This window comes from Xenopus tropicalis, chromosome 10 (assembly GCF_000004195.4).
Source record: "Xenopus tropicalis strain Nigerian chromosome 10, UCB_Xtro_10.0, whole genome shotgun sequence".
In the NCBI taxonomy this organism is placed as follows: domain Eukaryota; kingdom Metazoa; phylum Chordata; class Amphibia; order Anura; family Pipidae; genus Xenopus; species Xenopus tropicalis.
In genome coordinates, this window is record NC_030686.2 from 40,902,335 (window position 1) to 40,917,187 (window position 14,853).

The following is a 14,853-nucleotide window of genomic DNA, read 5'->3' on the forward strand; positions in this document are numbered from 1 at the left end:
GAATGGCAATGGGAGATTAGATTGTCAGCTCTTTAACAATGCGATATTCACCTGCAAAGCAACGGTCCTGCAGGCCCCTATAATCAATCAGGCATTAGCTGCGGCCCATGGCCCCTTTTCATGTCACCCAGCCATTTCCACTACTTTACAAAGTGACAAGCCATCTTCCTGTCCCACTCAGCACTTGCCAATCAGGCTATAAAGAGGCCGGATAAAATATTAACCAGTGGCTAGTGAATCAGATTGCTGACTGCTACATAAAAACATCACACAGCTGCCATGTTCCAGCCGGATCTATAGATGCCCCGCACAATGAGGCACAACTCCATTAACATGGAAGCCTGTCTAGGAGAGCGGGAGGCATTTTTAACCTCTTCCCTGCTGGACAGTAGGCAATTCAGAGATATGGACTCAGCGCAGAAATATTGAAATGAGTCAGTACTGACTTCTTCACAGTCCACCAGCAACTTCTTTCTCTTCATGGCTCTATGAGCTAAGCACACAGTACTTTATATGGACACTTGGCTACTGGGCACATTTAAAGCATTGGTGCAATTAAAAGCTTCAGCTCCCTAAACCCTGAGAAATTTACTTCATTCTCAGTTATACTGAGGTACAGTATTGATCAGGCTCCTCCCCCTGGAGGGTTCCATATAACCACCCCCTACTCAGTAATCCATGGTTCTCTACAACCCAGTTAAACGACTGTGGGCCTTCTGCCCCACCACCACAAAATCTATAAATTATATTGAGGGTTATATGGAGCAATAGGAGGAGTTATAGGGAGGGGTATATGGAGCAATAGGAGGAATTATGGGGAGGGGTATATGGAGCAATAGGAGGAATTATGGGGAGGGGTATATGGAGCAATAGGAGGAGTTATAGGGAGGGTTATATGGAGCAATAGGAGGAGTTATAGGGAGGGGTATAAGGAGCAATAGGAGGAGATATAGGGAGGGGTATATGGAGCAATAGGAGGAGTTATAGGGAGGGGTATATGGAGCAATAGGAGGAGTTATAGGGAGGGGTATATGGAGCAATAGGAGGAGTTATAGGGAGGAGTATATGGAGCAATAGAAGGAGTTATAGGGAGGGTTATATGGAGCAATAGGAGGCGTTATAGGGAGGGTTATATGGAGCAATAGGAGGAGTTATAGGGACGGGTAAATGGATCAATAGGAGGAGTTATAGGGAGGGGTATATGGATTAATAGGAGGAGTTATAGGGAGGGTTTTATGGAGCAATAAGAGGAGTTGTAGGGAAGATTATATGGAGCAGTAGGAGCGGTTATAGGGAGGGTTATATGGAGGAATGGGAGGAGTTACAATTGGGTTATATTGACCAAAAAAGTTAAATGGGGGCCTTTATAGAGCAAAAGAGATAAGTATAAGGAATGTTATATGGGGCAATATGAAGAGTAAAAGAAGAGGATTATTTGGAAATTTGAAGGCATTATACAGAGAAATAGAATTCATTTTACGGATATAATACAAAAAGAATTAAATAAATCAGGAAATAATTTGGGTAGCTGCAAATTTACTGGGGTGAAATTCATGCTAAATTAACCATCTCTGTTCTGGCCCAGCAAATGGAACATGGTTGATCAGTATCGGCGGTTTTCTCATATTTATCAGAGCTAATGAACTATACCTTAAAGAAATTATTCGTCCTAATTACATTAATGAGTTAGTAATGGAGGATGATTGAGATACAGAGGCCGTTAAGCACATTCCCAGCACTGGTAAAGCTGATATAGATGGGAAAAGACAGAAATACAGAGAAATACAGGAAATCTCCCCCACCTCCCGACTTGCTTTTTCTCACATTTTTGAAATCTCAAAGGTTTTTTCCAGCTCAAGTGCTGAGATTCCAGCCTCACCGGGTCCCCATACCAAACATAGATATTATGTTATAATGTTAGCAATTGTTGGAAAAATGATTGTTTTTGAGCTTTTAGTCTATGTCAGAAGACATAGAACATTTATGTGGCATTTAAACACCACAGGAATGCAGCTGAAAATACCAGCCCCCACCAGTGTGTGTCACTAGAGAGTCCCACTGGAGAATGCTGCAAGCTGTGTTTGTTCTGCAATATGTCCATTAGTGTTTATGGTCAGGGAGCACACATATAAGTGGGACTCAATGACTTCTATTATCCTTATAAGTTACACTAGGGGGTACATTATCCCTTATAATACATGAGTGATACTCAGAGTTCCCTGTATAACTCAGCCTGCAGCCTTGTGCCTTTATATGGTCACAGAACCCCTCAGTGACTTCTAATATCCTTATCATTTACAGTAGGGGGTACATTATCCCTTATAATACATGAGTGATACTCAGAGTTCCCTGTATAACTCAGCCTGCAGCCTTGTGCCTTTATATGGGCACAGAACCCCTCAGTGACTGCTAATATCCTTATAATTTACAGTAGGGGGTACATTATCCCTTATAATACATGAGTGATACTCAGAGTTCCCTGTATAACTCAGCCTGCAGCCTTGTGCCTTTATATGGGCACAGAACCCCTCAGTGACTGCTAATATCCTTATCATTTACAGTAGGGGGTACATTATCCCTTATAATACATGAGTGATACTCAGAGTTCCCTGTATAACTCAGCCTGCAGCCTTGTGCCTTTATATGGGCACAGAACCCCTCAGTGACTGCTAATATCCTTATCATTTACAGTAGGGGGTACATTATCCCTTATAATACATGAGTGATACTCAGAGTTCCCTGTATAACTCAGCCTGCAGCCTTGTGCCTTTATATGGGCACAGAACCCCTCAGTGACTGCTAATATCCTTATCATTTACAGTAGGGGGTACATTATCCCTTATAATACATGAGTGATACTCAGAGTTCCCTGTATAACTCAGCCTGCAGCCTTGTGCCTTTATATGGGCACAGAACCCCTCAGTGACTTCTAATATCTCCATATGTAGCAAAAGAGGGGGTACTATTCCACATATATATTATATGGGGGTTTCATAGAGGGGAAATGCTCCCTCATGAGGATTATGCCCAACTCTCCTGCTTTAGCCTCAAACTTTTCAATGCAAGTGTTTAAAGTCCTGCAATTGTAAATAATTTGCAAGGTTGACTGGTGGGGGGGACCGGATATGGTTTAACAACACCCCTTTCCACGCATGGCTCGATCCCAGGAGTTCAGCTAGAAGTGAGGGCATCATAAAGGGAATGAATAGCTCCCGCGCTGCATAATTTTCTAGTTCAATATACGTTCGTATACCCACTAAATGAGGCATGTCACACATTACTGTTTGGCCTGATAGCAACTTTATCATCTCAATTCCAGGCTGGAAAATAAAAAGCAATTCTTGGGAAGTAATTGTACCTAATTAAAAGAAACATTAAAAAAAGGAGTGTAACCAAAGGGAATTTATTTGGGATAGGAGGGAGGGGGGGAATTAAAGCTGAAAGATTGCCCTGCGGCGCTTTTCTGTCATCCCTGGGAAAAGTTAACTCCCTAGTCACCAGAAGGATTAGGAGTGCTGTGTGACCCTCAGTAACCACCGCTGTGCTGCCGGTAATCGGTGGGGAGGGGGGTTAAGCAAGGAAAGGGTTACTCATTTTCAGTGAAAGGTTGAACCCGGCAGTGCAAAGGCATAAATAAAATATTGATGGCAGATAAGAGCTGCTAAGTCAGGCTATTCTTTTCTACTCGCAGGGAAAACTCAAGCCTTTGATGCAGGCGGTAAGATACCTCCAACCCCATATCATATCCAATTCCCTTACATGTATTATCCCCTGCCATCTCTGCTCAGAGGCCATTCTACCAATCAACTACTCCTTCAGAAAAATATAGATATACTTTTTTTTGAGATTTAAAAGATATCGGGGGGCTCGTTTAGGACATCTAGGCACTAACGACTGTGTCAATATCATTGTCACCTTTACTGGAATTAGAAAGGAAATAGAAACAGATTTGCCCCAATGTATGACACAACGGAAGGCTTCAGTTATAGGGAAAGTGCAATTTTGATTGGTTGATGTGGGAAGTTCCATGGGGGGACTGAGCAGTATCCATGTCCTGCCATTAGGCTGATGCCACACGTGGCGTTTTTACGCTGCATATTTTCTCAGCCTAAAAACGCCGCACAAGCCACACAGCCCCTGACTATGGCGTTTTTCAGCCTAGTGCTGGTGACGTAGCAAATCCCGTTTCCCATGGTGCTAATAGTGTGAAATAGTAAAAACGCCACGTATTTCCGCAAGGGCTTGCAGCTGCCTTTGTGTATATATAGGAATAGGTTGCTGTGCAAATATCGGCATATTTTGGCAAACGTATGAAAAGTCCGCGGTAACGCGTTTTCTAGCGTATTTACACATAGTGTGTTTTCCGTCGAGACTGTTATTTCTACAGATGATGATATCAGGCGTTTTTCAGCCGCCGAGAGAATTAGAAAATACACAGAGTAAAAACGCCACGTCTGGCATTAGCCTTACTGGATGCACTCAAGGTGATAATGAGATTTCATTGGCCAAGGCCTTATTAAATAGCACCATCATTTGGTACCTACCACTGGCTAGGAACTATGAGGATTTGCCCCTGATACAGCTGGACAAATATTATAGCAATTTGGTCAAACCCACTGAGCCTTTGTGGCCTTGACAGGAATGCGGGCCTGTGTGAGGCCAAATAAAAACAATTTCCAGTGCGCCCAAAGACCTGGAGAGCTAAATGCCAGCGTTACCAGTGGTTTGTCTATAGGGCTGGTAGACTACGGGTGGGCAAGCAAGGATTTTCAGGTGTGATAGATAGCCTGTTACACCCCCAAACGTGTGCATGGCGTGTAGGGAGCTGGAAATATTTTTTTTTGGGGGGGAACCAGGGTCCAGAGTGAGGTGAGCTGAACCCACCTAACCCACGTATTTTGAGCTGGCCCAATGCATCAGTAGTAAATATCTTTACCTTTAACATATGAATGCTAGGCTATAGTCTGGCATTCAAGCACTAATGGTTGCTAGGATAGTTGGCCATAACACTAGTCAGGGCTGTCTTTTATTGGGGGGGGGGGACAAACACACTCTGCAGGCCTTAATTCTTTAAAGTAAAGCTGTCCAACAAAAGGCCCTTCAGTTGTTGAACTACAACTCCCACAGGATTGGCAATACTGATCTGAAATAATAAGTATTATTGTTTAGTAAAAGGCACATATTCCCTGGGTGACATCGCAGGAAAGTAGGACATGCATTGGCTGGTAATATTTAATATAACTCACAGCTGCATTGGTTTAAACCTCACCCCATTAAGTATTTAGCACTATTTATTCTTTCTCGGTCATAATAAAAGAAATTATTCCCCCTCACCAGTCCCATATCAGCCATGGAGGGCAGGCAGACATTGCAATGAATCCCATACTTAATCTGCAGGAATAATATCTGGGCCGGGGATCATGGGACATAAAACCCTTTAAACATCTTTTATTGATCTTTAGGGTTTATAGGGGAGCGCAGAGAACACTTGCCTTAGTGATATCAGATTTAATGAGGAGCTGGAAAGTCCAATTTTCTCTATTTTTTTGCCCTTCCTTTACCTGTCGTTCATTAAAATAATTTGCAGAGGCGACGGAACAGACAGATCCAGCGAATACAAAGTATCACCGAGAGAGAAAGAGGGGGGAATAAATGAATCACCTTTCTGTACAGGACAATAGATCAGACGCAGGGAAATATCAAACTGCGACAGAAGTTGCGCGTAATTATAGGAGATTTGTGTTGGAGGCCTGTGTCTCCATCTAGTGGGCAGAAGTTGAATATCATGCAATTCATATAGATTTCCCTGGCTATGAGTGTTGCACGTCTCTTACTGGAAAGGAATCCAGTTTCATGTTCATATTTAACAGTAATTACAGCAAATGTCTATTTAGGGAAAGGGGAGTCATTCTAAACCATTTATTCTTTCAAATTTGCAGCAAAGGTCAATGCCCCTAGATGCCAGCTCATGAGGGTACAACAAATCTAGGAAAATAAATTCTAACCCCCACCACGTCACATGACTTATAAAAAGACATGTAATCAATGTTGTAAAATACTAGAATATTAGCCAATCCTATGGCCTTTATACAAGAACTTCTCTGGCTTGTATTAAAGAACTGGCCTTTGCCTTTATATATTTATGGATTGACTGGCAACATGGAAACCATGGAAAACGCCAAAGGGCTGCTATAAAGTGGCATTGGCCAAACGTTTATATTGTTTTTTCACTTGAAATCCAAGGGCCTGTGTTGAATTTAAGTTTATTCAGGAAGATAAATTCAAATATCCTTATTGCTTACAACAGGGGGCATATGATTCCCTATGTATGTTGCTTTCAAACCTAATTACTTATATGTGTTGCTAGGGGGAATACAGTGACAGTGAGGGTAAAACAGCAATGAGCAATGAACCATAGGACCCCTAGGCATATCCTGAGCAACAGGCTACGTCTCTGTGTATACAAGTAGCACAGTATAAAGTTATATGCACATATGTTCCCCTTTCAACTTTCTCTGCTGAGAAACATGAAAGTGAAATTCTTATACAATCCCACAGTGCCCCCTGCTGCCCGCTTCTGATATGAGGCATTGAGCAGTCAAAAGAGAAGAGATTCACTAATCTGATTTGAAGTAACTCATATTTACTGCTATATAGAGGCCGGTGAGAAGGGAAGGGGTTAATAAAGATAAGAGCCCAAGGAGATCCTGCATCTATAGGGAGAGGGGTTAAATGTGTTATCACCCACAGCCTAGGCATATTGACAGGGTATGAAGGGGTTAATGCAGTGATTCCCCAACCAGTGGTTCGTTAGCACCATGTTGCTCTCCAACCCCTTGGGTGTTGCTCTCAGTGGCCTCAAAGCAGGGGCTTATTTTTGAATTCCTGGGTTTTTGGGCAAGTTTTGGTTGCATAAAAACCAAGTATAATGCCAAACAGAGCCTTCTGTAGGCTGCCAATCAACATAGGTGCTATTAAGTAGCCAATTATAGCTCTTATTTGCACACCCAGGAACCTTTTTCTTGCTTGTGTTGCTCGCCAACAATTTTTCCATTTAAATATGGCTCACGGGTATAAAAGGTTGGGGATCCCTGGGTTAATGGAATGGGAAGGCAATATAGACTTAGCAGCATTAAACTCATCATTTAATGAAATAAATACCATGAACTTGTAACAGAAATACCCTCTGCTGTTTTGTCCTGTCCCAGTCAGAACAGCAAAAGTCTCAGTTACTGATGCAGAAGCGTCTCCGGATGTTTCTCTAATCAGCTGAGCAGAAAAGCATCTGGAGACCCCTCTTACATAAGGAAAGAATAAAGACAATTGCAGAAGTGCTCACAAGAGCAATCTAAGCAATTTTACACTGATTTGTGTGTAGGAGTGTGTCTATCCTTTAAATGGTGAAATCTGTAGTAATTTAAAACCTCACCTGCATGGATGGGGTGCTGGACTGAGCACTTCCTTGTGTGTACATTCCTCTAACCTGTGGTGGTATTGATCATTTACACAAAATATTTACTATTAGGCCGGCCCTGTCATTTCTAATAACTGTGTCTCTGGGCCAAACAAGATTTCACACAAGTGCTTCAGTTATAGCTCATAATTACCTTTACTTTGAGTGCCCTCTAGTGGCTGTTTTGTAGCAGACACCTTTCTATTAATTGCAATTTTCCTCTCTTTCCAACTTCTGCTCGGGACGAGGCGCCAGTTCAGTGGCCGCAGGTGCCTGCTGGGAGTTGTTCAGTGGTGAGAAATGACACAGACAGGGCATAGAAACAAAGCGAGACAACCTGAGCCGCTGTTCATCCATATGATGAACATTTACCTCCCATGACCACCACCCACTGGGGCCCAGACACTGCCCTACCTGCCAGGAATTATTATTATTATTATTAACATTTATTTATAAAGCGCCCACATATCCCGCAGCACTGTACAATAAGTGGGTTTCATACATTGGACATACACAGTAACATCTAAAGCAATAACAGATACAAGAGGTGAAGAGGGCCCTGCCCAAAAGAGCTTACAATCTACAAGATGGAATGGTTTGAGCAGGGCCTGGGGACCCAGATATTTAAGAAAGCAAATGAGTTGCCACCTAGCCGATATTTAACCAGAAAATCACCAGCTAACCTGAAAATCAACATCTAAGGCCGGTACCATTAAATTTGTAATACCCTATGAGCCCTTCCCTTTCCTCACCTTCTCCACTGCCAGTCAGCCTTTATAATCATAGGCCCACCTCTGCCCTGCCCATTTCTCTGCCCCATTCTCCTCTTCCTGGCTAGCCTGTCCTTCCGCCCCCCCCCCATATTATGCCATAGCCTCACCCCAAATAACGCCACAGTCCGCCCTTGACCCAAAGATCAGTATTAGAAATATAAAAGGTGGCAACCCTAAAAGCAAATGAGTTGCTATATGGCCCCCCTTGTCTTAAATGTGCCTGGTTGTGTACAGCAGCCCCACTGATGGTGGGATACAAGGTTTTCCGACAGGAGGCCTGAACTTCATATGAGTTCAGCTGTGTAACAAAATGGCAACCCCTAACCTACATCTCCAAGAAACACTTTACTGAGAAACAAACGGGCATTTGTGTGGCCGCCCCAGCTGGAACTAATATAAAGGCCCTATATGGGGTATAGGAGAGAGTATGCTCACTGTATAAGGATCAGGATAGAGTAGAAGCAGGACTGACCCATAGGAACAGACTGGGCCAGAAAATAAGAGGCTTTCTCTAAGTTATCTCTGGGAAAAAATCCCGGCCTTCCTATTTTTTTATCTTCCTTTCCTATTAATCACATTGGCATTAAGCATCATTTTACTGGCCCAGTGGCAACCCCACCCGTCTCCTCACAGAATAAAGAGAGAGCAGCTCAGACTGGTGGGTTCCTCGGTGCCACAGGTAGCCATGCTACCCTCACTTACAGCACAATAATGCCACTTACACATTTAGCCCCTGTCCCCAGCACTGTAGCACAGCCATTTTCTCCTTCACATTTTCTCCTTCATGTGACCTGGGTGTTTGCTCTTTCTCTGAGGGGAATGGAAACAATGTATGAGGTGCAGCTGCCATAGGGCCCTGCAATGCAGGGTTGCCAGGTTGGCGGTTTTCCCACCATATTGGGCTACTAATTTAAAGCCCTGGTGGGTTTGCAAAGTACTAACCCACCAAGGTAAAGTTTTGGGCTATTTTTTTGAGCCTCAGTGGGTTTGTAGTTTGGAAACTAAACAAAGTTTTTTTCTCCTAGTGTGCCTGTTCCACTGCATGCTGGGTAATGTAGTTTGTAGTCTAACAATTAGCCTACAGTTAGAATTAATATAAAACTACAATACCCAGCATGCAATTGGACAGAGGCTCCCATTTCTATTCTATTCAGGCCTAACCTGTCTGCCCTACAACCTGCTCCCTGCTCTGTATGATATGAGATTGTACTATTACTTTCTACTGTTATGTGGGGGCAGTTCTGCAGTTGATCCTTAAGCTATAACTCTCAGGATCTCCCGGGGCTGCTGGGAGTTGTAGTGCAACGCACCCATATGTATATTATGTCTGGGGTTAATGCAACATTCAATCTATTTCTGTAGTGACTTCCCAGCTGGACTGGGCACAGAGGGCAGGGAATTATCAGCCATTCCAGTAACTGGAGAGTGGGCACAGGGCATGGATAGTGATTACACACTTTCAAAAGGCAGGTTTTTTTCCATATATACTTTTATTTATTTATTTTAATTCCGAGGGACACTTGTTCTTGAGGGGAAACCCCAGGGGGAGCCCATGTTGCCCCTTTTCAGTAGACATAAACTTAAAAAGCTTAATGGCTGTAATATTACAGTAACGCACACAGGCTGTTCACAGTTCTCCATCTTTATGGACTTCAGACTTCCTTCCCAAGCGCCTCCCACTCTATTTCCGGAAGCTGCCACAGCCTGACATATTCAAAGTACATAACTTTATAAAACAAAACACAGTTCATGCAAATAAAGATGTCCTGCTGCGGTCACTAATAATTATACCCGACATAGTGGGTATGTAAGTTGATGCCCAGACTAGAAAGGTGACTGATTGAGGAAGAGACTAAAGGCCGCCCCATACACTGCCAGATCAATGAGTCCTGCATGAGGGTGGCCAATGCAGGCTGATCCAACTGTCAGCCCTGTTAAGATCTATAGTGGCTCATTTCATGAGGAACAGCAATTTTTCAGGCAGTTCCATCAGGGTCCCCATTATTTGGCCACTTCATAGTGACATCCTCATAATACCACACCCAGTTAACAAAGGACAGACACAATGGCCCCCATATTTCATGACACATTGTGGCTCCCATGCAGTTTATGACATACTGTGGCCCCCAAGCATTTCATAACAGAAGCAGTGGTGGCCCACGAGTATTTTGTGAAAGGCACGGTGATGGCCCCTAAGCGTTTCATGATGGACTTTGTGACCACCAAGTATTTCAGGACAAACACATTGGTCGCTCCCAAGTGTTTCATAAAAGGCAACACAGTGGTGGCCGCAAGCATTTCATGACAGAAGTTGTGGCCCTAAGCAGACACAGCAATGTCCCTCCTTATTATAATAGACAGAGCAATGTAGACCCGGACTGGCAAATTAAGGGCTGCTATAATATGCCATAGACAGTCACTATATTATGGGCTGGTGGGGGAATGTGTATGCTTATGAAAATATACCAATAATGTTTTTACAAATGTAAAAGTTTTACATTTACATTCATTTTATATTTCCAGTGGTCTCTAACAGGTGGTGCTCTGAGGAGGTAAATTATCATAGAGCAATAATTCCTCTATTTTTTTTTCCAAAATATATTAGTCAGCATAATATTTACTGGATCCCTTTGCCCGTTGCTGTTATAATTGTACATTTAGGTCGGTAGAAGAATTATATTCCTTAGTGCAATGATGCCAAACAGGACTTTGCAATTGTTGTAGAACTACATATCCCAGAATTCTCTTCCAGTCATCAGCTAGAAAATAAAAGTTTTGGGCACCGGGATACTTATAAAATCTACAAACTTACTTATCGCAGGGTGCATCAACTGCTGTGATTTATTTATTAAAAAAAACAAAAAAAAACTACAGAATAGCCCAGTGCAGATTTAAATGAATTTTTCAAGATTAATTAAAATCTTGTATCCTCCATATAACAATTTTAACCTATAATTTGCCATAAAGAGCCCTTTAGTTATATCCTTTGGCCAAAGATCAGCTAGAACTACAGGATATAAATCTAGCTAAGCAAATAACAAATAAGGGGGGGCATAATCAGCACAGGATAAATATCAATAACCCATAGCATAATACTCTAGAAAAAGTCTCTAAATATTTGCCAACCCCAAGCAGAGATTTTGCCCGTGGGGTCCAACTCACATTATGGGTGGGAGACGAGGCAAAGCCCTCACCAAAGCCACTTGGTTCCTGGCCTGTACTCTGTATCCACGTGAGTTGGTTCCTCACTGACTATGACTAGAAGCTCTGGGAGTCGCCACAATGTGGTTCTGTGGGAAATGTTTGGCCAAAGGATACCAAGCCTGCCACCACGTCAAGGTAGGCTCTGTGAGCAGGTCCCTAACCTACTCTATTTATATCCTATTTATCTACTTTTATCTTTTTTTATCTCATTTAGCGCTTTCTTATTACTTTCTCATATAGTTTATTCTATCCTTATCTCTATATGTCTAATTAATATTTTATATTCTATATTCTCTATGTTATCTATTCTTATCTTCTGCTCTTATTATCTTCTACTGCTATTTATCAACTCTCTTCTTATCATTGGCTATTTATCTACTAATTTAATTATCACAGGCTATATTATTTATCTACTTCATTTATCCCTAATTTCTATTGTCTTTTTTATTCTAAGTCTATAGGTCCGCATACACGGGCTGACTATAGCTGCCGATATCGGTCCCTTGGACCGATTCGGCAGCTAATCGGCCAGTGTATGGGGAGAGCAGAGCGGCCTGGCCGACCGATATCTGGCCTGAAATTGGCCAGATCTTGATCGGCCAGGTTAGAAAATCTGGTCGGATCGGGGACCGCATCGGCTTGTTGATGCGGTCCCCGATCCGACTGCCCCATTGCCGCCCACATAATCCGATCGTTTGGCCCCAGGGCCAAACGATCGGATTATTTTTTTTTTTTACCTAAATGCTCCCAGATATCGCCCACCCGTAGGTGGGGATATCGGGGGAAGATCCGCTCGCTTGGCGACATGCTCGTGTATGGCCACCTTATCCCTATTAATAAAGTACATGTTTATTCTATGGTATGTTTTATGTTATATCCTTTTATATCATTATAACATCTTATTATTGTCTGTCTATTTATCTATAACATATTTTTATATTATTATAACATCTTATTATTATCTGTTTATCTATAACATCTTATTATAAATATATATTGAACTGTTACTGTTTATTCTACTTTATTATAATTCTAGTTGTTTAAGAAAAAGTTATGTTTAATGTCTACTAGTATTTATTAACTTTATATCAAACCTATTATTATATAATATTATATATTTATATAAATACATATATGTGCTAAATCCTATTTTCTATTGTATCCAGAGGAAGGAGAAAAAAACCCCATTGCTCCAGCCGGAGAATGGGGGAAAAAAATTCCTTCCCGACTCCAAATCTGGCAGCCGGACAAGTCCCTGGATCATACAAACTAATATTTATTATATTAATACTATCAACTTATATAACTTCTATAGTCTACATCCTATTTATGAAGCTCTCTTCAGCCGAAGAGAGCTGGATCTAACGGGAGGGCTGGAGATCTCGGCGCTGTAGATGACATAAGGATATTACTTGTAGCGCCGTTTGTGCAGTCGCTGGAAGGGAAGCAGATGAAGCCGTTGGTAGGGCTGAAGAAGGAGGGGATGGTCACACTGCAGATGGAGTCAGTGGCTGAGCTGCTGATGGTAGGGCCTGGTATAGATCCGGGGAAAGGGCTGGAATCTGAGCTGAAGGGGGGGCCAGGTGTTGGAAGCACATGGTGCTAAAGCTTCATGTTGCTGGTTGGCCCTGCCAGCTGTCACTCACATGGGAAACTTCTTGAAGGCTTTTGATGAGACCTGAATCGATGTTGGGATTCAGTTCCTTCAAGAATGACAGTGACTCCTTTGGTGCTGATCACTAAACAAGAACAGCATTATTTTAGTTGGATTGTAACGTTTCAACATTAGGAAAAAATCACTAGGAATAGTAACTCTGATGCCCACAATGCCTTGCATTTGCTGTGTTTAACAGGCCTGATTTTGGATGCAAGCGCCATGCATGATCATTTGTACCCAGTAGCGAGCATGGCGCTAGTGCCCAGCATTAATACACGACCCGTATAGAGTAAGTGTTCCCATCCCATTGGTGACTTTCTCTTGATTTTAATAGACACTGAGATGCTCCTTTTAACCCAGTTATTACTTACAGCTTATGAACGTGGAGGAGGTTTTAACTTTTGGATTTCCACTGCTGCCCAGTCGATGTTTCTAAAGACTGGATGTTCTTGGATGTTTCCGTTCACCCCAAGACGCTTTGTGGGGTCCTTCTCTAGCAGCTATAGGAAAAGCATTAAGAGTCATTTTAATCAACACAAGCCTCTCCCCTCCCAGAGATACACAATATCACAGGGGGCACGTGATCTGCGCAGCATTGTGGGGCTCCTGCGGTTTTCTGTGTGTCCTGTGAAATCATGAGTTACCCATGCTTTAATCCTGAGCCCCTTTTAACCCCATGCCCCCCAACTGTTGGGGGTTTGCTCCTCTATAGTTACTCAAGGTTAACCTTGTAATTACATTAGGGCCAAGAAAATGAGGCAGTGGACAATTTAACTTAATTACTCAAATAAACTTTCCACTTTAAAACTGCCCTGATACAAATTGCTTGTTGTTTAGCTGGAGGCCTGGGAGCTGCCTGTGACCCAATACTTTCTTGGAGCCCCTCTGTATAAGTGCTCACACCCACCTTTTGCAGGAGATCCTTTATCCTACTGTTGATGCAAATAGGATAGTCGGGTGGGTCGTGCAGAATGGCATTAATGCGTCGCTCTTGATCTTTTCCACAATAAAATGGCATTCTGCAAGTGGCCAGTGAGAATAGCACATGGCCTAAAGCCCACCAGTCTATCCCTGCATCATAGTTTTTCTTCATCAGCACCTTACAAAGAAAAAAAGATTATTTTGCAAACTTAAACATTTCTCACTGACTTAGTCCTATAAGTAACCCTTAGCAACTGATCAGCAGCTTGGGTTAGTCCATGGCAAATTAGGTTAGTGAAAACGAAAGGCTGTGATGGCGGACTGTTTTGACATTAGTCAGAAAATAGTAATTAGAACAATACTGTCCTAACTTGCCTACAATAGAACCAGTGGCGCTCACCTCCGATGTTTAACTGTTATTGGTGTTTAAGCCAAACAATGAATCAGGACTGAAAACAGTAGGTGCTTGAGGCAAAGTGCACAAGTGTAACGGCTCTACAGCCCTCAGCCTGCCCACAGACCTCTACAGCTTTTTGGTATCACGGTATAATCCAACTGCTGAATGGCTGCTCTGGGCACCGGGGAGCTCTGCATGGAAACAGCTGGAGAACAGGGGCAGAGATTATACAACATTGCATAATAACATGGGCACTGCTGGGCATATAGCGTGAGCTCAGGTTTAAACCAAAACAGAACCCCCTCTGTAAGTCCTAAAATTACCCCCCACCCCACTATTTACCCAAAAACGGGAACTCTACCAACGACAACTTAAGCCTTTTGAAAAGTAAACAGAATTTTAAACACCTTTGCAATATACAACATTTACGACTTGCAGCCATTTCATG